This window comes from Abrus precatorius, unplaced genomic scaffold (assembly GCF_003935025.1).
Source record: "Abrus precatorius isolate BTA unplaced genomic scaffold, Abrus_2018 Scaffold12, whole genome shotgun sequence".
In the NCBI taxonomy this organism is placed as follows: domain Eukaryota; kingdom Viridiplantae; phylum Streptophyta; class Magnoliopsida; order Fabales; family Fabaceae; genus Abrus; species Abrus precatorius.
The window spans coordinates 98901-122258 of record NW_020874314.1 but is presented as its reverse complement, the minus strand read 5'-3'; the positions used below and the strand labels follow the sequence as shown (position 1 = coordinate 122258).

General features: G+C 43.6%; 1 non-coding gene across 1 annotated transcript; it reads right to left on the bottom strand.

Annotated features, from left to right (window-relative positions):
* Window positions 1-17435: 17435 nt before the first annotated feature.
* LOC113856887 lies at window positions 17436-17542 on the bottom strand. The gene has a single exon (XR_003503060.1). It is a non-coding gene; the product is annotated as a small nucleolar RNA R71 (small nucleolar RNA).
* Between the last annotated feature and the right edge of the window lie 5816 nt (window positions 17543-23358).

Sequence of the window (23358 nt, the reverse complement as noted above, 5' to 3'; positions counted from 1 at the left end):
GGGTCTAAAGGTGCCAGAAAGTGCCAAATGGGGAGAAGCTGGTGAGAAAGCCTTCCTTTGAGTCCTGGTACTGATATTCAAGGAGTTGCAGTGGCCTGAGACCAGTTTTGGAGGTCTTCTTTTGCCGGTAAGCAAAAAGGGACCAAAAGAGACCAAAACTGGAACTTAGGTCTAAAGGTGCGAGAAAGTGCCAAAAGGGGAGAAGCTGGTGAAAAAGCCTTCCTTTGAGTCCTGGCACTGATATTCAAGGAGTTTCAGCGGCCTGAGACGAGTTTCACACGTCTTCCTTTGCCGGTAAGCAAAAAGGGACCAAAAGAAACCAAAACTGAAACTTAGGTCCAAAAGCGCCAGAAAGTGCCAAAAGGGGAGAAGCTGGTGTGAAAGCCTTCTTTTGAGTCCTAGTACTGATATTCAAGGAGTTTTAGTGGCCTAAGAGGAGTTTCGTACATCTCCCTTTGCCGGTAAGCAAAAGGGGACCAAAATAGACCAAAACTGGAACTTGGGTCCAAAAGCGCCAGAAAGTTCCAAAAGGGGAGAAGCTGGTGTGAAACCCTTCTTTTGAGTCTGACTACTGATATTCAAGGTGTTTCAGCGGCCTGAGACGAGTATCGCACATCTTCCTTTGCCGATAAGCAAAAAGGGAGCAAAGGAGACCAAAACAGGAACTTGGGTCTATAGGTGCCAGAAAGTGCCAGAAGGAGAGAAGCTGGTGTGAAAGCCTTCCTTTGACTCCCAGTATTAATATTCAGGGAGTTTCAGTGGCCTGAGACAAGTTTCGCACGTCTTTCTTTGCCGGTAAGCAAAAGGGGACCAAAAGAGACCAAAACGGGAACTTAGGTCTAAAGGTGCGAGAAAGTGCCAAAAGGGGAGAAGCTGGTGAAAAAGCCTTCCTTTGAGTCCTGGCACTGATATTCAAGGAGTTTCAGCGGCCTGAGACGAGTTTCACACGTCTTCCTTTGTCGGTAAGCAAAAAGGGACCAAAAGAAACCAAAACTGAAACTTAGGTCCAAAAGCGCCAGAGAGTGCCAAAAGGGGAGAAGCTGGTGTGAAAGCCTTCTTTTGAGTCCTAGTACTGATATTCAAGGAGTTTCAGTGGCCTGAAACGAGTTTCGCACGTCTTGCATTGTGGGTAAGCAAAAGGGGACCAAAAGAGACCAAAACTGGAACTTGGGTCTAAAGGTGCTAAAAGTGCCAAAAAGGGAGAAGCTTGTGTAAAAGCCTTCTTATTAGTCCTAGTACTGATATTCAAGGAGTTTCAGTGGCCTGAGACGAGTTTCGCACGTCTTTCTTTGCCGGTAAGCAAATGGGGACCAAAAGAGACCAAAACTAGAACTTGGGTCCAAAAGCGCCAGAAAGTGCCAAAATGGAAGAAGGTTGTGAGAAAGCCTTCCTTTGAGTCCGAGTACTGATATTCAAGGAGTTTCAGCGGCCTAAGACGAGTTTCGCACATCTTTCTTTGCCGATAAGCAAAAGGGGACCAAAAGAAACCAAAACAGGAAATTGGGTGCAAAGGTGCCAGAAAGTTTCAGAAGGGCAGAAGCTGGTGTGCAAGCCTTCCTTTGAGTCCTAGTACTGATATTCAAGGAGTTTCAGTGGCCTGAGATGAGTTTCGCACGTCTTTATTTGCCGGTAAGTAAAACGGGACCAAAAGAGACCAAAATTGGAACTTGGGTCCAAAAATGCGAGAAGGTGCCAAAAGGGGAATAGGTGGGGAGAAAGCCTTCCTTTGAGTCCTAGAAGTGATATTCAAGGAGTATCAGTGGCCTAAGACGAGTTTCGCACGTCTTGCATTGCCGGTTAGCAAAAGGGGACCAAAAGACACCAAAACTGGAACTTGGGTCTAAAATTGCCAGAAAGTGCCAAAAGGGGAGTAGCTGGTGAAAAAGCCTTCCTTTGAGTCCTGATACTGATAATGAAGGAGTTTCTGTGGCCTGAGAGGAGTTTCGCACCTCTTCCTTTTCCGATAAGCAAAAGGGGACCAAAAGAGACCAAAACTCGAACTTGGGTCTAAAGGTGCCAGAAAGTGCCAAAAGGGGAGAAGCTGGTGAAAAAGCTTCCTTTGAGTCCTGGCACTGATATTCAAGCAGTTTCAGTGGCGTAAAAGGAGTTTCGTACATCTCCCTTTGCCGGTAAGCAAAAGGGGACCAAAACTGGAACTTGGGTCCAAAAGCGCCAGAAAGTTCCAAAAGGGGAGAAGCTGGTATGAAACCCTTCTTTTGAGTCCGACTACTGATATTCAAGGTGTTTCAGCGGCCTGAGACGAGTATCGCACATCTTCCTTTGCCGATAAGCAAAAGGGGACCAAAAGAAACCAAAACAGGAACTTGGGTCCAAAAGCGCCAGAAAGTGCCAAAAGGAGAGAAGCTGGTGTGAAAGCCTTCCTTTGACTCCTACTATTAATATTCAAGGAGTGTCAGTGGCCTGAGACGAGTTTCGCACGTCTTTCTTTGCCGGTAAGCAAAAGGGGACCAAAAGAGAAAAAAATTGGAACTGGGTCTAAAGGTGCCAGAAAGTTCCAGAAGGGGAAAAGCTGGTGTGAAAGCCTTTGTTTGAGTCCGACTATTGATATTCAAGGAGTTTCAGCGGCCTGAGACGAGTTTCGCACATCTTCCTTTGCCAGAAAGCAAAAGGGGAGCAAACGAGTCCAAAACTTGAACTTGGGTCTAAAGGTGCCAGAAAGTGCCAGAAGGAGAGAAGCTGGTGTGAAAGCCTTCCTTTGACTCCCAGTATTAATATTCAAGGAGTTTCAGTAGCCTGAGACGAGTTTCGCACGTCTTTCTTTGCCGGTAAGCAAAAGGGGACCAAAAGAGACCAAAACGGGAACTTGGGTCTAAAGGTGCCAGAAAGTTCCAGAAGGGGAAAAGCTGGTGTGAAGGCCTTCCTTTGAGTCCTAGTAATGATATTCAAGGAGTTTCAGTGGCCTGAAGCGAGTTTCGCACGTCTTGCATTGCGGGTAAGCAAAAGGGGACCAAAAGAGACCAAAACTGGAACTTGGGTCTAAAGGTGCTAGAACGTGCAAAAAAGGGAGAAGCTTGTGTGAAAGCCTTCTTATTAGTCCTAGTACTGATATTCAAGGAGTTTCAGTGGCCTGAGACGAGTTTCGCACGTCTTCCTTTGCCGATAAGCAAAAGGGCACCAAAAAAGTCCAAAACTGGAACTTGGGTCCAAAAGCTCCAGAAAATACCAAAAGGGGAGAAGGTGGGGAGAAAGCCTTCCTTTGAGTCCTAGGAGTAATATTCAAGGAATTTCAGTGGCCTGAGACGAGTTTCACACGTCTTCCTTTGCCGGTAAGCAAAATGGGACCAAAAGAGACCAAAACTGGAACTTGGGTCCAAAAGCTCCAGAAAGTACCAAAAGGGGAGAAGGTGGGGAGAAAGCCTTCCTTTGAGTCCTAGGAGTAATATTCAAGGAATTTCAGTGGCCTGAGACGAGTTTCACACATCTTCCTTTGCCGGTAAGCAAAAGGGGACCAAAAGAGACCAAAACTGGAACTTGGGTCAAAAAGCGTCAGAAAGTGCCAAAAGGGGAGAAGCTGGTGTGAAAGCCTTGTTTTTAGTCCTAGTACTGATATTCAAGGAGTTTCAGTGGCCTGAGATGAGTTTCGCACGTCTTCCTTTGCCAGTAAGCAAACGAGACCAAAACTAGAACTTGGGTCCAAAAGAGCCAGAAAGTGCCAAAATGGGAGAAGGTGGTGAGAAAGCCTTCCTTTGAGATCTAGGAGTGATATTCAAGGAGTTTCAATGGCCTGAGATGAGTTTCGCATGTCTTCCATTGCCGGTAAGCAAAAGGGGACCAAAAGAGACCAACACTGGAACTTAGGTCCAAAAGACCTAGAAAGTGCCAAAAAGGGAGAAGCTGGTGTGAAAGCCTTCCTTTGACTCCTAGTACTGATATTCAAGGAATTTTAGCGGCATGAGACAAGTTTCGCACGTCTTCCTTTGCCGGTAAGCAAAAGGGGACCAAAAGATAGCAAAACTGGAACTGGGGTTGAAAAGTGCCAGAAAGTGCCAAAAGGGGAGAAGCTGGTGTGAAAGCCTTGTTTTTAGTCCTAGTACTGATATTCAAGGAGTTTCAGTGGCCTGAGACGAGTTTCGCATGTCTTCCTTTGCCGGTAAGCAAAAAGGGACCAAAAGAGACCAAAAGAGACCAAAAGTGGAACTTGGGTCCAAAAGTGCCAGAAAGTGCCAGAAGGGGAAAAGCTGGTTAGAAAGCCTTCTTTTGAGTCCTAGTACTTATATTCAAGGAGTTTCAGCGGCCTGAGACAAGTTTCGCACGTCTTCCTTTGCCGGTAAGCAAAAGGGGACCAAAAGAGACCAAAACTTGAACTTGGGTCCAAAAGCGCCAGAAAGTGCCAATAGGGGAAAAGCTGGTGTGAAAGCCTTCTTTTGAGTCCTAGTACTGATATTCAAGGAATGTCAGCGGCCTGAGACGAGTTTCGCACGTCTTTCTTTGCCGGTAAGCAAAATGGGACCAAAAGAGACCAAAACTGGAACTTGGGTCCAAAAGCTCCAGAAAGTACCAAAAGGGGAGAAGGTGGGGAGAAAGCCTTCCTTTGAGTCCTAGGAGTAATATTCAAGGAATTTCAGTGGCCTGAGACGAGTTTCACACATCTTCGTTTGCCGGTAAGCAAAAGGGGACCAAAAGAGACCAAAACTGGAACTTGGGTCAAAAAGCGTCAGAAAGTGCCAAAAGGGGAGAAGCTGGTGTGAAAGCCTTGTTTTTAGTCCTAGTACTGATATTCAAGGAGTTTCAGTGGCCTGAGACGAGTTTCGCACGTCCTCCTTTGCCAGTAAGCAAAAGAGACCAAAACTAAAACTTGGGTCCAAAAGCGCCAGAAAGTGCCAAAATGGGAGAAGGTGGTGAGAAAGCCTTCCTTTGAGATCTAGGAGTGATATTCAAGGAGTTTCAATGGCCTGAGATGAGTTTCGCATGTATTCCATTGCCGGTAAGCAAAAGGGGACCAAAAGAGACCAACACTGGAACTTAGGTCCAAAAGACCTAGAAAGTGCCAAAAAGGGAGAAGCTGGTGAGAAAGCCTTCCTTTGAGTCCTGGTACTGTTATTCAAGGAGTTGCAGTGGCCTGAGACCAGTTTGGGAGGTCTTCCTTTGCCGGTAAGCAAAAAGGGACCAAAAGAGACGAAAACTGGAACTTGGGTCCAAAAGCGCCAGAAAGTGCCAGAAGGGGAGAAGCTGGTGTGAAAGCCTTCTTTTTAGTCCAAGGACTGATATTCAAGGGGTTTCAGTGGCCTGAGACGAGTTTCGTACATCTCCCTTTGACGGTAAGGAAAAGGGGGCCAAAAGAGACCAAAACGGGAACTTGGGTCCAAAGGCGCCAGAAAGTGCCAAAAGGGGAGAAGTTGGTGTGAAAGCCTTCTTTTGAGTCCGACTACTGATATTCAAGGAGTTTCAGCGGCCTAAGACGAGTTTCGCACATCTTCCTTTGCCGGTAAGCAAAAGGGGACCAAAAGAGACCAAAAGTGAAACTTGGGTCCAAAACTATCAGAAAGTGCCAAAAGGGGAGAAGCTGTTGTGAAAGCCTTCTTTTTAGTCCTAGTACTGATATTCAAGGAGTTTCAGCGGCTTGAGACGAGTTTCGCATGTATTCCTTTCCCAGTAAGCAAAAAGGGACCAAAAGAGATGAAAACTGGAACTTGGGTCCAAAAGCGCCAGAAAGTGCCAAAAGGAGAGAAGCGGGTGTGAAAGCCTTCCTTTGACTCCTAGTATTAATATTTAAGGAGTTTTTGTGGCCTAAGACGAGTTTCGCATGTCTTTCTTTGCCTGTAAGCAAAAGGGGACCAAAAGAGACCAAAACTGGAACTTGGGTTCAAAGGTGCCAGAAAGTTCCAGAAGAGGAGAAGCTGGTGTGAAAGCCTTCCATTGAGTCCTAGTACTGATATTCAAGTAGTTTCAGTGGCCTGAGACGAGTTTCACACGTCTTCCTTTGCCGGTAAGCAAAAGGGGACCAAAAGAAATGAAAACTAGAACTTGGGTCCAAAAGCGTAGAAAGTGCCAAAAGGGGAATTGGTGGGCAGAAAGCCTTCCTTTGAGTCCTAGGAGTGATATTCAAGGAGTTTCAGTGGCCTGAGACAAGTTTCACACGTCTTCCTTTGCCGTTAAGCAAAAGGGGACCAAAAGAGACCAAAACTGGAACTTGGGTCCAAAAGCTCCAGAAAGTGCCAGAAGGGGAGAAGGTGGGGAGAAAGCCTTCCTTTGAGTCCTAGGAGTAATATTCAAGGATTTTCAGTGGCCTGAGACGAGTTTCACACATCTTCCTTTGCCAGTAAGCAAAACGGGAGCAAAAGAGACCAAAACTGGAACTTGGGTCAAAAAGCGTCAGAAAGTGCCAAAAGGGGAGAAGCTGGTGTGAAAGCCTTGTTTTTAGTCCTAGTACTGATATTCAAGGAGTTTCAGTGGCCTGAGACAAGTTTCGCACGTCCTCCTTTGCCAGTAAGGAAAAGAGACCAAACTAGAACTTGGGTCCAAAAGCGCCAGAAAGTGCCAAAATGGGAGAAGGTGGTGAGAAAGCCTTCCTTTGAGTCCTAGGAGTGATATTCAAGTAGTTTCAATGGCCTGAGATGAGTTTCGCATGTCTTCAATTGCCGGTAAGCAAAAGGGGACCAAAAGAGACCAAAACTGTAACTTGGGTCCAAAAGACCTAGAAAGTGCCAAAAGGGGAGAAGCTGGTGTGAAAGCCTTCCTTTGACTCCTAGTATTGATATTCAAGGAGTTTCAGTGGCCTGAGACGAGTTTTGCACGTCTTCCTTCGTCGATAAGCAAAAAGTGACCAAAAGTGAAACTTGGGTGCAAAAGCGTCAGAAAGTGCCAAGAGGGTAGAAGCTGGTGTGAAAGCCTTGTTTTTAGTCCTAGTACTGATATTCAAGGAGTTTCAGCGGCCTGAGACGAGTTTCGCACGTCTTCCTTTGCCGGTAAGCAAAAGGGGACCAAAAGAGACGAAAACTGGAACTTATGTCCAAAAGCGCCAGAAAGTGCCAGAAGGGGAGAAGCTGGTGTGAAAGCCTTCCTTTGAGTCCTAGTACTGATATTCAAGGAGTTTCAGTGGCCTGAGACGAGTTTCGCACATCTTCCTTTGCCGGTAAGCAAAAGGAGACCAAAACAGACCAGAACTGGAACTTGGGTCCAAAAGCGCCAGAAAGTGCCAAAAGGGGAATAGGTGGGCAGAAAGCCTTCCTTTGAGTCCTAGGAGTGATATTCAAGGAGTTTCAGTGGCCTGAGACGAGTTTCGCACGTCTTCCTTTGCCGGAAAGCAAAAGGGGACCAAAAGAGACCAAAACTGGAACTTGGGTCCAAAAGCTCCAGAAAGTGCCAAAAGGGGAATAGGTGGGGAGAAAGCCTTCCTTTGGGTCCTAGGAGTGATATGCAAGGAGTTTCAGTGGCCTGACACAAGTTTCGCACGTCTTGCTTTGCCGGTAAGCAAAACGGGACTAATGGAGGCCAAAACTGGAACTTGTGTCCAAAAGCGCCAGAAAGTGCAAGAAGGGGAGAAGCTGGTGTGAAAGCCTTGTTTTTAGTCCTAGTACTGATATTCAAGGAGTTTCAGTGGCCTGAGATGAGTTTCGCACGTCTTCCTTTTCAAGTAAGCAAAAGAGACGAAAACTAGAACTTGGGTCCAAAAGCGCCAGAAAGTGCCAAAATGGGAGAAGGTGTTGAGAAAGCCTTCCTTTGAGTCCTAGCAGTGATATTCAAGGAGTTCAATGGCCTGAGATGAGTTTCGCACGTCTCCCATTGCCGGTAAGCAAAAGGGGACCAAAAGAGACCAAAACTGGAACTTGGTCTAAAGGTGCCAGAAAGTGCCAAAAGGGGAGAAGCTGGTGAAAAAGCCTTGTTTTTAGTCCTAGTACTGATATTCAAGGTGTTTCAGTGGCCTGAGACTAGTTTCGCACGTCTTCCTTTGCCGATAAGCAAAAGGGGACCAAAAGAGACCAAAAGAGACCAAAACTGGAACTTGGGTCCAAAAGCGTCAGAAAGTGCCAAAAGGGGAAAAGCTGGTGTGAAAGCCTTCTTTTGAGTCCTAGTACTAATATTCAAGGAGTTTCAACGGCCTGAGACGAGTTTCGCGCGTCTACCTTTGCCGGTAAGCAAAAGGGGACTAAAAGAGACCAAAACTGGAACTTGGGTCCAAAAGCACCACAATAGTGCCAAAAGGGGAACAGGTGGGGAGAAAGCCTTCCTTTGAGTCCTAGGAGTGATATTCAAGGAGTTTCAGTGGCCTAAGACGAGTTTCGCACAACTTCCTTTGACGCTAAGCAAAAGGGAGCAAAAGAGACCAAAACTGGAACTTGGGTCCAAAAGTGTCAGAAAGTTCCAAAAGGGGAGAAGCTAGTGTGAAAGCCTTGTTTCTAGTCCTAGTAGTGATATTCAAGGAGTTTCAGTGGGCTGAGACGAGTTTCGCACGTCTTCCTTTGCCGGTAAGCAAAAGGCGACCAAAAGAGACCAAACCTAGAACTTGGGTCTAAAGGTTCCAGAAAGTGCCAGAAGGGGAGAAGCTGCTGAGAAAGGCTTCCTTTGAGTCCTGGTACTGATATTCAAGGAGTTTCAGTGGCCTGAGACGAGTTTCACACGTCTTCATTTGCCGGTAAGCAAAACGGGACCAAAAGAGGCCAAAACTGGAACTTGGTCCAAAAGCGCCAGAAAGTGCCAGAGGGGAGAAGGTGGGGAGAAAGCCTTCCTTTTAGTCCTAGTATTGATATTCAAGGAGTTTCAGTGGCCTGAGACGACTTTCGTACGTCTCCCTTTGCCGGTAAGCAAAAGGCGACCAAAAGAGAGCAAAACTGGAACTTGGGTCGAAAAGCGCTAGAAAGTGCCAATAGGGGAAAAACTGGTGTGAAAGCCTTCTTTTGAGTCCTAGTACTGATATTCAAGGAATTTCAGCGGCATGAGACAAGTTTCGCACGTCTTCCTTTGCCGGTAAGCAAAAGGGGACCAAAAGATACCAAAACTGGAACTGGGGTTGAAAAGTGCCAGAAAGTGCCAAAAGGGGAGAAGCTGGTGTGAAAGCCTTGTTTTTAGTCCTAGTACTGATATTCAAGGAGTTTCAGTGGCCTGAGACGAGTTTCGCATGTCTTCCTTTGCCGGTAAGCAAAAAGGGACCAAAAGAGACCAAAAGAGACCAAAAGTGGAACTTGGGTCCAAAAGTGCCAGAAGGGGAAAAGCTGGTTAGAAAGCCTTCTTTTGAGTCCTAGTACTTATATTCAAGGAGTTTCAGCGGCCTGAGACAAGTTTCGCACGTCTTCCTTTGCCGGTAAGCAAAAGGGGACCAAAAGAGACCAAAACTTGAAATTGGGTCCAAAAGCGCCAGAAAGTGCCAATAGGGGAAAAGCTGGTGTGAAAGCCTTCTTTTGAGTCCTAGTACTGATATTCAAGGAATGTCAGCGGCCTGAGACGAGTTTCGCACGTCTTTCTTTGCCAGTAAGCAAAAGGGGACTAAAAGAGACAAAAAGTGGAACTTGGGTCTAAAGGTGCCAGAAAGTGCCAAAAGGGGAGAAGTTGGTGAAAAAGCCTTCCTTTGAGTCCTAGTACTGATATTGAAGGAGTTTCAGTGGCCTGATATGAGTTTCGCACGTTTTGCTTTGCCGGTAAGCAAAAGGGGACCAAAAGAGACCAAAACTTGAACTTGGGTTGAAAAGTGCCAGAAAGTGCCAAAAGGGGAGAAGCTGGTGTGAAAGCCTTGTCTTTAGTCCTAGTACTGATATTCAAGGAGTTTCAGTGGCATGAGACGAGTTTCGCATGTCTTCCTTTGCCGGTAAGCAAAAGGGGACCAAAAGAGACCAAAACTTGAAATTGGGTCCAAAAGCGCCAGAAAGTGCCAATAGGGGAAAAGCTAGTGTGAAGGCCTTCTTTTGAGTCCTAGTACTGATATTCAAGGAATTTCAGCGGCCTGAGACGAGTTTCGCACGTCTTCCTTTGCCGGAAAGCAAAAAGGGGACCAAAAGAGACCAAAACTGGAACTTGGGTCTAAAGGTACCAGAAAGTGCCAAAAGGGGAGAAGCTGGTGAGAAAGCCTTCTTTTTTAGTCCAAGTACTGATATTCAAGGAGTTTCAGTGGCCTGAAACGAGCTTCACATGTCTTCCTTTGCCGGTAGGCAAAAGGGGACCAAAAGAGACCAAAACTGGAACTTGGGTCTAAAGGTGCCAGAAAGTGCCAGAAGGGGAGAAGCTGGTAAGAAAGCCTTCCTTTGAGTCCTGGTACTGATATTCAATGAGTTTCAGTGGCCTGAGATGAGTTTCACACGTCTTCCTTTGCCAGTAAGAAAAAGGCGAACAAAAGAGATCAAAACTGGAACGTGGGTCTAGAGGTGCCAGAAAGTGCCAAAAGGGGAGAAGCTGGTGTGAAAGCCTTGTTTTTAGTCCTAGTACTGATATTCAAGGAGTTTCAGTGGCCTGAGACGAGTTTCGCATGTCTTCCTTTGCCGGTAAGCAAAAAGGGACCAAAAGAGACCAAAAGAGACCAAAAGTGGAACTTGGGTCCAAAAGTGCCAGAAAGTGCCAGAAGGGGAAAAGCTGGTTAGAAAGCCTTCTTTTGAGTCCTAGTACTTATATTCAAGGAGTTTCAGCGGCCTGAGACAAGTTTCGCACGTCTTCCTTTGCCGGTAAGCAAAAGGGGACCAAAAGAGACCAAAACTTGAAATTGGGTCCAAAAGCGCCAGAAAGTGCCAATAGGGGAAAAGCTGGTGTGAAAGCCTTCTTTTGAGTCCTAGTACTGATATTCAAGGAATGTCAGCGGCCTGAGACGAGTTTCGCACGTCTTTCTTTGCCAGTAAGCAAAAGGGGACTAAAAGAGACAAAAAGTGGAACTTGGGTCTAAAGGTGCCAGAAAGTGCCAAAAGGGGAGAAGTTGGTGAAAAAGCCTTCCTTTGAGTCCTAGTACTGATATTGAAGGAGTTTCAGTGGCCTGATATGAGTTTCGCACGTTTTGCTTTGCCGGTAAGCAAAAGGGGACCAAAAGAGACCAAAACTGCAACTTGGGTCTAAAGGTGCCAGAAAGTGCCAAAAGGGGAGAAGTTGGTGAGAAAGCCTTCCTTTGAGTCCTGGTACTGATATTGAATAAGTTTCAGTGGCCTGAGATGAGTTTCACACGTCTTCCTTTGCCAGTAAGAAAAAGGCGAACAAAAGAGATCAAAACTGGAACGTGGGTCTAGAGGTGCCAGAAAGTGCCAAAAGGGGAGAAGCTGGTGTGAAAGCCTTATTTTTAGTCTTACTACTGATATTCAAGGAGTTTCAGTGCCCTGAGAGGAGTTTCGCATACCTTCCTATGCCGGCAAGCAAAAGGGGACCAAAAGAGACCAAAACTGGAACTTGGGTCCAAACACGCCAGAAAAGTGCCAAAAGGGGAATAGGTGGGGAGAAAGCCTTCCTTTGAGTCCTAAGAGTGATATTCAAGGAGTTTCAGTGGCCTAAGACGAGTTTCGCACGTCTTCCGTTGCCGGTAAGCAAAAGGGGACCAAAAGAGACCAAAACTAGAACCTGGGTCTAAAGGTGCCAGAAAGTGCCAAAAGGGGAGAAGCTGGTGTGAAAGCCTTCCTTTGACTTCTAGTATTGATATTGACAGAGTGTCAGTGGCCTGATACGAGTTTCGCACGTCTTCCATTGCCGATAAGCAAAAGGGGACAAAAGTGACGAAAACTAGACCTTGGGTTCAAAAGCGCCAGAATGTTCCAAATAGGGAGGAGGTGGTGAGAAAGCCTTCCTTTGAGTCCTTGGACTGATCTTCAAGGAGTTTTAGTGGCCTGAGACAAGTTTCGCACGTCTTCCGTTGCCGGTAAGCAAAAGGGGACCAAAAGAAACCAAAACTGGAACTTGGGTCTAAAGGTGCCAGAAAGTGCCAAAAGGGGAGAAGATGGTGAAAAAGCCTTGTTTTTAGTCCTAGTACTGATATTCAAGGTGTTTCAGTGGCCTGAGACTAGTTTCGCACGTCTTCCTTTGCCGATAAGCAAAAGGGGACCAAAAGAGACCAAAACTTGAACTTGGGTCCAAAAGCGTCAGAAAGTGCCAAAAGGGGAGAAGCTGGTGAGAAAGCCTTCTTTTTAGTCCTAGTACTGATATTCAAGGAGTTTCAGTGGCCTGAAACGAGCTTCACATGTCTTCCTTTGCCGGTAAGCAAAAGGTGACCAAAAGAAACCAAAACTGCAACTTGGGTCTAAAGGTGCCAGAAAGTGCCAGAAGGGGAGAAGTTGGTGAGAAAGCCTTCCTTTGAGTCCTGGTACTGATATTGAATGAGTTTCAGTGGCCTGAGATGAGTTTCACACGTCTTCCTTTGCCGGTAAGAAAAAGGCGAACAAAAGAGACCAAAACTGGAACGTGGGTCTAGAGGTGCCAGAAAGTGCCAAAAGGGGAGAAGCTGGTGTGAAAGCCTTATTTTTAGTCCTACTACTGATATTCAAGGAGTTTCAGTGCCCTGAGAAAAGTTTCGCACACCTTCCTATGCCGGCAAGCAAAAGGGGACCAAAAGAGACCAAAACTGGAACTTGGGTCCAAACACGCCAGAAAAGTGCCAAAAGGGGAATAGGTGGGGAGAAAGCCTTCCTTTGAGTCCTAAGAGTGATATTCAAGGAGTTTCAGTGGCTTGAGACGAGTTTCGCACGTCTTCCTTTGCCGGTAAGTAAAAGGGGACCAAAAGAGACCAAAACTAGAACTTGGGTCCAAAAATGCCTGAAAGTGCCAAAAGTGCAGAAGGTGGGGTGAAAGCCTTCCTTTGAGTCCTAGGACTGATATTCAAGGAGTTTCAGTAGCCTGAGACGAGTTTCGCATGTCTTCCTTTGCCGGCAAGCAATAGGGGACCAAAAGAGACCTAAACAGAAACTTGGGTCCAAAAGCGCCAGAAAGTGTCAAAAGGGGAGAAGCTGGTGTGAAAGCCTTCCTTTGAGTCCATGTACTGATATTCAAGGAGTTTCAGTGGCCTAAGACGAGTTTCGCACGTCTTCCTTTGTAGGTAAGCAAAAGGGGACCAAAAGAGACCAAAACTGAAACTTGGGTCCAAAAGCGCCAGAAAGTGTCAAAAGGGGAGAAGCTGGTGTGAAAGCCTTCCTTTGACTTTTAGTATTGATATTGAAGGAGTTTCAGTGGCCTGAGACGAGTTTCGCACGTCTTCCATTGCCGATAAGCAAAAAGGGACCAAAAGAGACGAAAACTAAACCTTGGGTTCAAAAGCGCCAGAAAGTTCCAAATAGGGAGGAGGTGGTGAGAAAGCCTTCCTTTGAGTCCTAGGAGTGATCTTCAAGGAGTTTCAGTGGCCTGAGACGAGTTTCGCACGTCTTCCATTGCCGGTAAGCTAAAAGGAACCAAAAGAGATGAAAACTGGAACTTGGGTCCAAAAGCGCCAGAAAGTGCCAAAAGGGGAGAAGCTGGTGTGAAAGCCTTCCTTTGAGTCCTAGTATTGATATTCAAGGAGTTTCAGTGGCCTGAGACGATTTTCACATGTCTCCCTTTGCCGGTAAGCAAAAGGGTACCAAAAGAAACCAAAATCGGAACTTGGGTCAAAAAGCGCCAGAAAGTGCCAGAAGGGGAGAAGCTGGTGTGAAAGCCTTCTTCTGAGTCCTAGTACTGATATTCAAGGAGTTTCATTGCCCTGAGACGAGTTTCGCACGTCTCTCTTTGCAGTAAGCAAAAGGGGACTAAAAGAGACCAAAACTGGAACTTGGGTCTAAAGGTGCCAGAAAGTTCCAAAAGGGGAGAAGCTGGTGAAAAAGCCTTCCTTTCAGTCCTAGTACTGATATTGAAGGAGTTTCAGTGGACTGAGATGAGTTTCGCACGTCTTCCTTTACCGGTAAGCAAAAGAGTACCAAAAGAAACCAAAACTGGAACTTGGGTCAAAAAGCGCCAAAAAGTGCGAGAAGGGGAGAAGCTGCTAAAAAAACCTTCCTTTGTGTCCTAGTACTGATATTGAAGGAGTTTTAGTGGACTGAGATGAGTTTCGCACGTCTTCCTTTGCCGGTAAGCAAAACGGTACCAAAAGAGACCAAAACTGGAACTTGGGTCCAAAAGCGCCAGAAAGTTCCAAATAGGGAGGAGGTGGTGAGAAAGCCTTCCTCTGTGTCCTAGGAGTATTCTTCAAGGAGTTTCAGTGGCTTGAGACGAGTTTCGCACGTCTTCCTTTGCCGGTAAGTAAAAGGGGACCAAACGAGACCAAACCTGGAACTTGGGTCCAAAAGTGCCTGAAAGTGCCAAAAGGGGAAAAGCTGGTGTGAAAGCCTTCTTCTGAGTCCTAGTACTGATATTCAAGGAGTTTCAGTGCCGTGAGACGAGTTTCGTAAGTCTTCCTTTACCGGTAAGCAAAAGAGGACCAAAAGAGACCAAAACTCGAACTTGGGTCCAAAAGCGCCAGAAAAGTGTCAAAAGGGGAATAGGTGGGGAGAAAGCCTTCCTTTGAGTCCTTTGGGTGATATTCAAGGAGTTTCAGTGCCCTGAGACGAGTTTCGCACGTCTCCCTTTGCGGTAAGCAAATGGAGACCAAAAGAGACCAAAACTGGAACTTGGGTCCAAAGTGCTAGCAAGTGCCCAAGGGGAGAAGCTGGTGTGAAAGCCTTCTTTTTAGTGCTAGTACTAATATTCAAGGGGTTTCAGTGAGCTGAGACGAGTTTCGCACGTCTCCCTTTGCCGGTAAGCAAATGGGGACCAAAAGAGACCAAAATTGGAACTTGGGTCTAAAGGTGCCAGAAAGTGCCAAAAGGTGAGAAGCTGGTGAAAAAGCCTTCCTTTCAGTCCTAGTACTGATATTGAAGGAGTTTCAGTGGACTGAGATGAGTTTCGCACGTCTTCCTTTACCGGTAAGCAAAAGGGTACCAAAAGAAACCAAAACTGGAACTTGGGTCAAAAAGCGCCAAAAAGTGCCAAAAGGGGAGAAGCTGGTAAAAAAAACCTTCCTTTGTGTCCTAATACTGATATTGAAGGAGTTTTAGTGGACTGAGATGAGTTTCGCACGTCTTCCTTTGCCGGTAAGCAAAAGGGTAGCAAAAGAAACCAAAACTGGAAATTGGGTCCAAAAGCGCCAGAAAGTACCAAAAGGGGAAAAGCTGCTGTGAAAGCCTTCTTCTGAGTCCTAGTACTGATATTCAAGGAGTTTCAGTGCCCTGAGACGAGTTTCGTACGTCTCCCTTTACCGATAAGCAAAAGGGGACCAAAAGAGACCAAAACTGGAACTTGGGTCCAAAAGCGCTAGAAAGTGTCAAAAGGGGAAAAGGTGTGGTGAAAGCCTTCTTTTGAGTACTAGGAGTGATATTTAAGGAGTTGGAATGGCCTGAGACGAATTTCGCACGTCTTCCATTGCCGGTAAGCAAGAGGCGACCAAAAGAGACCAAAACTGGAACTTGGGTCCAAAAGCGCCACAAAGTGCCAAAAGGGGAAAAGCTGGTGTGAAAGCCTTCCCTTGACTCCTAGTATTGATATTCAAGGAGTTTCAGTGGCCTGAGATGAGTTTCGCACGTCTTCCTTTTCAAGTAAGCAAAAGAGACGAAAACTAGAACTTGGGTCCAAAAGCGCCAGAAAGTGCCAAAATGGGAGAAGGTGTTGAGAAAGCCTTCCTTTGAGTCCTAGCAGTGATATTCAAGGAGTTCAATGGCCTGAGATGAGTTTCGCACGTCTCCCTTTGCCGGTAAGCAAAAGGGGACCAAAAGAGACCAAAAGTGGAACTTGAGTCCAAAAGCGTCAGAAAGTGCCAAAAGGGGAGAAGCTGGTGTGAAAGCCTTTTTTTTAGTCCTAGTACTGATATTCAAGGATTTTCAGTGGCCTGAGACGAGTTTCGCACGTCTTGCGTTGTCGGTAAGCAAAAGGGGACCAAAAGAGACCAAAACTGGAACTTGGGTCCAAAAGAGCCTGAAAGTGTCAGAAGGGGAGAAGCTGGTGTGAAAGCCTTCCTTTGAGTCCTAGTATTGATATTAAAGGAGTTTCAATGGCCTGAAACGAGTTTCGCACGTCTCGCTTTGCCGGTAAGCAAAAGGGGACCAAAAGAGACCAAAACTGGAACTTGAGTCCAAAAGCGTTAGAAAGTGCCAAAAGGGGAGAAGCTGGTGTGAAAGCCTTTTTTTTAGTCCTAGTACTGATATTCAAGGATTTTCAGTGGCCTGAGACGAGTTTCGCACGTCTTGCATTGTCGGTAAGCAAAAGGGGACCAAAAGAGACCAAAACTTGAACTTGGGTCCAAAAGCGCCTGAAACTGTCAGAAGAAGAGAAGCTGGTGTGAAAGCCTTTCTTTGAGTCCTAGTATTGATATTGAAGGAGTTTCAATGGCCTGAAACGAGTTTCGCACGTCTCGCTTTGCCGGTAAGCAAAAGGGGACCAAAAGAGACCAAAACTGGAACTTGGGTCCAAAAGCGCCAGAAAGTGTCAGAAGGGGAGAAGCTGGTGTGAAAGCCTTCCTTTGAGTCCTAGTATTGATATTCAAGGAGTTTCAGTGGCCTGAAACGAGTTTCGCACGTCTCGCTTTGCCGGTAAGCAAAAGGGGACCAAAAGAGACCAAAACTTGAACTTGGGTCCAAAAGCGCCTGAAACTGTCAGAAGGGGAGAAGGTGGGGTGAAAGCCTTCCTTTGAGTCCTAGGAGTGATATTGAACGATTTTCAGTGGCCTGAGACGAGTTTCGCACGTCTTCCATTGTCGATAAGCAAAAGGGGACCAAAAGAGACCAAAACTGGAACTTGGGTCCAAAAGAACCAGAAAGTGTCAGAAGGGGAGAAGGTGGGGTGAAAGCCTTCCGCATATTTGTACATGATTTTACAATTCTGCAACTGCTAGATTTAAGTTTCTATATGCTTTTACTGATAGATTTTACATGAATTTTGTTGTACATTTCTGAGTATCAATTGTAGTTTAATTTTGCTTCAACTTGATTTGTATATGCGTGGTAAAAACAAGAATAAATCAATTCTGGTCTTTGATCCTGACATAGACATAACTTTGAGAAGATTGAGAAAAGAGTCTAGAGCAGAAAAAAAACATAGGGAGTGATAGTGAGTTAAAAGCTGTCCATTCTCCAGAATCTTAGAGTAATTCTAGAGTGAAAAGAACATCTACACCCTTGAGACAACCAAATCCAGCAATAGAAATGGTAGAACAGAACAGATTTAGAACATTAGGGGACTATGCTATTCCTAACATGCAAGGTTTTAACTCTTCTATAATTAGGCCAACTATTCAAGCAAACCATTTTGAGATTAAACCTGCCCTACTACATTTAGTCCAACAGGATCAGTTTGCTGGAGGAAATTCTGATGATCCTAACCTGCATATTTCAAATTTTCTGCAGCTATGTGACACCATAAGAATGAATGGAGTTAGTGAAGAAGCTATCAGATTAAGACTATTTCCTTTTTCTTTGAGAGATAGAGCAAAATGTTGGTTACAAGCTCAACCACAAGGAAGCATCACAACCTGGACAGAACTTGTGAATAAGTTTTTAACTAAGTACTTCCCTCCATCCAAAGCTGCTAAGTTGAGAGGAGAAATTACATCTTTTGTACAGCAAGAAGGAGAATCATTGTATGAAGCATGGGAAAAATACAAAGAACTGCTTAGGAGGTGTCCACATCATTGTATTCCAGATTGGATGCAATTGGAGACTTTTTATAATGGGATGAATGCAGTAACAAGAACAATGGTTGATGCTGCTGCTGGAGGTTCATTAAATACAAAGTCCTTGGAAGAAGCTCAAAGGATTATTGACATGATGGCATCTTCAATGTATCAGAATTCAAACTCAAGGAATCAAGGAAGAAACTCTGGTCATGAAGCTAAAGTTCTGGAAACTGTTCTTGCACAAAATCAGCTACAAAATCAATTGTTTTCAGAACAATTAGCTGCCTTAACACAACAAATCAACAATCTGCAAACAGGGAGTACGCCTACCAGTCAGCTAAGTTGTGATTTTTGTGGAGGAAACCATGCAAATGGTGCATGTGAGGCATCCACAAGTGAATCACAAGAGCAAGTGAATTATATGAATAATTTTCAGAGACAACAGCAATCATATCCCCCTGGATTTCAATTTTTGAATAATAGAACTCAGCAGTATTCTAATTGGAATAATCAATATTCTGCTGCAAAGAATTCTAACTTAACTTTGCCTTTTTCTAATGCAGGTCCAGCAACACAACAGCCTTATTTTCAGAGAAATTCGTCCACTCAACCTCAAGGAAATCAGAAATTTTCCAAGCCTATGAATGAGAGGTTGACTGAGATGGAAGAGACTATGCTGCAATTCATGAAGGTGACTCAAACAAACTTCAAAAACCAAGAAGCCTCCATGAAGAAACTAGAGACACAGATCGGACAATTAGCTGAACAACTATCCAGCAGGGATGAAGGAAGATTTCCAAGCAATACAGTAATCAATCCTAAAGAACAATGTCAAGCCATAACTACAAGGAGTGGAGCTGTAGTTGCAAGCCCTAAACCAGCAGAAAAGAAAGTGAATGGTGCAGCAGAGAGAAAAAATGAACAAGATCTGCAACAAGGAAATTTTAAGCTATTGAAGAAAGACCATTCAGAAGAAAAAGTAGATATTCCTATGAATTCTGAAAGGAAAACCAAAAAGCAACTCTTTGAGGAAGCTTGTAAGCCAATAGACCCAGAAAAATACAAGAGGCTGCCCTATCCTCAAAGAGTCCAAAATCCTAAACAAGAGGAACAATTTGAAAGGTTTATGAATGTCTTTAAGAAATTACAAATTAACATTCCTTTTGCAGAAGCTTTGGAGCAAATGCCTTCATATGCAAAGTTCATGAAAGAACTACTTTCCAGAAAAAGAAAGCTAGAGCATGACAAAATAGTACCTTTGACAGAGGAGTGCAGTGCCATTCTCAAGAGAAAGCTTCCTCAAAAGCTGAAAGATCCTGGATCATTTAGCATTCCTTGTGAAATAGGAAACTGCACTGTGGGAAGAGCATTGTGTGACTTGGGAGCAAGCATAAATCTGATGCCATTGGCTGTTCTACAGAAACTTGGCATAGAGGAAGTGAAGCCCACCAACATTACACTGCAGCTAGCTGATAGATCATACACTTATCCATATGGAGTTGTTGAAGATTTATTAGTTAAAGTTGACAAGTTCATTTTTCCTGCAGATTTTGTAATTCTAGACATGGAGGTGGATTCTAACATTCCTTTGATCCTAAGGAGACCATTTCTTGCAACAGGGAGAGCTTTAATAGATGTGCAGAAAGGTGAACTTATGCTTAGAGTTCAAGATGAGAAGGTAGTGTTTAATGTGTTTGAAGCTTTAAAATATCCAATTGAAGATAGCACATGTATGAAGGTAGATATACTGGATGCTTTCATTACACAACGCCATATTAATGAAATTGATGAACTTGCGGTGTTAGAAGAAATAATATCTGCAGGGAGCAATAAATCTGAACTTCTGCATGAAGAATACATTATGGAAGTGCAGTAGCAACTAGAAGCTCTGCCAATTCGAAAATCTGCAGAAAATTCAGTGAAGGAGAAGCTAGAAAAGGATGATAAAGAAGAGGAAAAGCAAAGGCTAGAACTGAAACAACTTCCTTCACACCTGAGGTATGCATTTCTGGATGAGAAACATGAAAATCCAGTTATCATCAATAATGAACTTAAGGAAGAACAAGAGGAAAAATTGCTCAGAATTTTGAGAGAACACAAATCTGCAATTGGATGGAGTATTGCAGACCTGAAAGGTATAAATCCTTCATTTTGTAAGCACAGAATTTTATTTGAAGAGAATTTCAAACCTGTTGTGCAGCCACAAAGGAGGTTAAATCCAGCCATGAAAGAGGTAGTTAAAAAAGAGGTCATAAAGCTGTTAGATGCAGGAATAATATACCTAATTTCTGACAGCAATTGGGTAAGTCCAGTCCAAGTTGTTCCAAAGAAAGGTGGTATGACAGTTGTACCTAATGAAAAGAATGAACTTGTCCCTACTAGGACTGTGACTAGTTGGAGAATGTGCATAGACTATAGGAAATTAAATGATGCAACCAGAAAAGATCATTTCCCACTACCATTTGCAGATCAAATGCTAGAAAGACTTGCTGGATATTCATTTTATTGTTTTCTTGATGGGTATTCAGGATATAATCAAATAGCTGTAGATCCTTTAGATCAAGAGAAAACTGCATTTACATGTCCATTTGGAGTCTTTGCATATAGGAGAATGCCATTTGGTTTGTGTAATGCCCCTGCCACTTTCCAAAGATGCATGCTTTCTATTTTTTCTGATTTGGTAGAAAACATCATAGAAGTATTCATGGATGATTTCTCTGTTTTTGGTGATTCTTTTGATGATTGTTTAGCCAATCTATCCACTGTTTTGCAGAGATGTCAAGACACTAATCTTGTGTTAAATTGGGAAAAGTGCCATTTCATGGTACAAGAAGGCATTGTCCTTGGTCACAAAATTTCAGAGAAAGGAATGGAGGTGGACCAAGCTAAAATAGAAGTCATTAGTAAATTGCCTCCACCTATCAATGTTAAGGGAGTTAGAAGTTTTTTAGGACATGCTGGTTTTTATAGAAGATTCATAAAAGATTTTTCCAAGATTTCTAAACCCTTGAGTAATTTACTTATAAAGGATGCAGATTTCATATTTGATGATAATTGTTTGCATGCATTTTCTGTTTTAAAGAAGAAACTGATTTCTGCACCTATTCTTGCAAAACCAGATTGGAAACTACCTTTTGAACTCATGTGTGATGCAAGTGATAGTGCAGTGGGTGCTGTGTTAGGACAGAGGAAAGATAGGAAATTACATGCTATCTATTATTCAAGCAAAGTGTTAAATCCTACACAAGTGAATTACACAACAACAGAAAAAGAACTTTTAGCTGTTGTATATGCTTTTGATAAGTTCAGATCATATTTAATGGGTTCAAAAGTGATTGTATACACTGATCATGCTGCTCTTAAATATCTTTTGACAAAACAGGATGCAAAGCCCAGATTATTAAGATGGATTCTACTACTCCAAGAATTTGAGCTAGAGATCAAAGACAAAAAAGGGAAAGAGAACAGTGTTGCTGACCACCTATCTAGGAGAGTTCACCCACTGAATCATTGGAAATAAATGAAGAATTTTCAGATGAAAAGCTGTTTGCAGTGGATAACATGCCTTGGTTTGCTGACATTCCAAATTTTAAAGCCACTCAATTCATTCCAAAGAGGTTTACTTGGCAGCAAAAGAAGAAGTTCTTACATGACAGCATATTCTATGTGTGGGAAGACCCATACCTGTTCAAAATTGGAGTAGATGGGTTACTTAGAAGATGCATTCCACAAAGTGAGCAAGCTGAGATATTATGGCATTGTCATAATTTAGAATATGGAGGCCACCATGCAAGTTCAAGAACTGCTGCAAAAGTTTTGCAAGCAGGTTTCTTTTGGCCTACACTCTTCAAAGATGCCAAGAGGTATGTAGAAAACTGTGACAAATGTCAAAAAACTGGAAATATATCAAGAAGACATGAGCTGCCATTAACCAACATCTTAGAAGTGGAATTATTTGATGTATGGGGGATTGATTTCATGGGACCATTTCCCCCATCATTTTCACACGAATACATTCTAGTGGCAGTGGATTATGTGTCTAAATGGGTAGAAGCAATTCTCACCAGATCAAATGATGCAAAGGTAGTGATTTCTTTTATAAGAAAGAACATTTTTTCAAGATTTGGTGTGCCTAGAGTGCTAATAAGTGATGGAGGTACTCACTTCTGCAACAAGTATCTTGAAGCTGTATTAATGAAATATGGTGTGAAGCATAAGGTTGCTACTCCTTACCATCCACAAACAAGTGGACAAGTGGAGGTTTCAAATAGAGAAATCAAGCAAATTCTGGAGAAAGTAGTGAACAGCTCAAGGAAGGATTGGTCAAAGAGGCTGGATGATTCATTGTGCGCATACAGAACTGCTTTTAAAACTCCAATTGGTATGTCTCCATATCAGTTAGTATTTGGAAAGGCCTGTCACCTACCCCTAGAGCTGGAACATAGAGCATATTGGACTACAAAATGGCTTAATTTCGATCTGTCAAGTGGTGGAAGGAATAGAGTTCTGCAGCTACATGAATTGGAGGAATTCAGACAGCAAGCATATGAGAATGCAAAATTGTACAAAGAAAGAACCAAGAGAATCCATGACAAGTTCATTCTGCAAAAAGATTTCAGACCTGGCCAGCAAGTGCTGTTATTCAATTCAAGGTTAAAATTGTTCCCAGGGAAATTGAAATCTAGATGGTCTGGACCATTTTTAATAAAGGAGACCTCTCCCTTTGGAGCAATTCTTATAGAAGATCAGAAAACAGGAAGGGAATTCAAGGTCAATGGCCAAAGATTGAAGATCTATCATGGAGAAGAGTTTGCAAGAAACATATCATGCTTGAAATTGGCTCCTCTTGAGTGAGGAACAACTAATGTCAAGCTAGTGACATTAAAGAAGCGCTTTGTGAGAGGCAACTCACATTTCTAACCTAGATTAAGTTTTCTATAATGTTTTTAGAATTTTGCATATTATTGTTCTGTAAATTTCTGATATGCTGCAAAAATTCTACACAAATACTGCTGAATCTGAGTTTCTGAGGTGCATTTGGTTGCTTAATCTGAGAATTGATGAGGTGAATGTGTAGTTAAGAGTTTAAAATTCTGCATAATCTGATTTTACCAATTTCTGGAAGTTTCTGCATAATGTATGTGAATATTCTACTGAATCTGATTTTCTGAGGCATAATTGAGATACTTGAACTAAGATTCAATGTGGAGAGTGTGTATTTGATGGATTCAAGAGTGAAAATTGAATTAATTGAGGTTTTAGAGGTATTTGATTAATGAGAGGAGTCACTTTATTGCAGAAAAGAAGCTACGCAAAGAATGCAATTTGAGGTTTTCTGCTGGAACAATCACTTTTACTGATAAAAGTGATCACGCAGAGACAGATGAGAAAATAAGTTCTCTGGAACGCTTCCTTTTTCTGTCAAGAGTGACTACGCACAGGTAAGTAAACTTCTAATATCTCTGCGTTAGTACTTTTATTGAAAAAAGTGATAACGCGCGTCTCACCTTGAAAAAAATCACTCTCTGGAACATTCACTCTTTTGAATAATAGTGATTACGCTGGGATCAATTAATTTTACATTGTTCATTTCTTTTAAAAAAAAAAATTGTCACGTGCCCAGCGTAACCATATATAATCCCTAACCTGAGCACGCACACACACTTTTCTGTCAAGAGTGACTACGCACAGGTAAGTAAACTTCTAATATCTCTGCGTTAGTACTTTTATTGAAAAAAGTTATCACTTTGCTGCGCGTTATCACTTTGCTCAGCAATAGTGATAACGCGTGCCTCACTCTGAAAAATCCACTCTCTGGAACATTCACTCTTACGAAT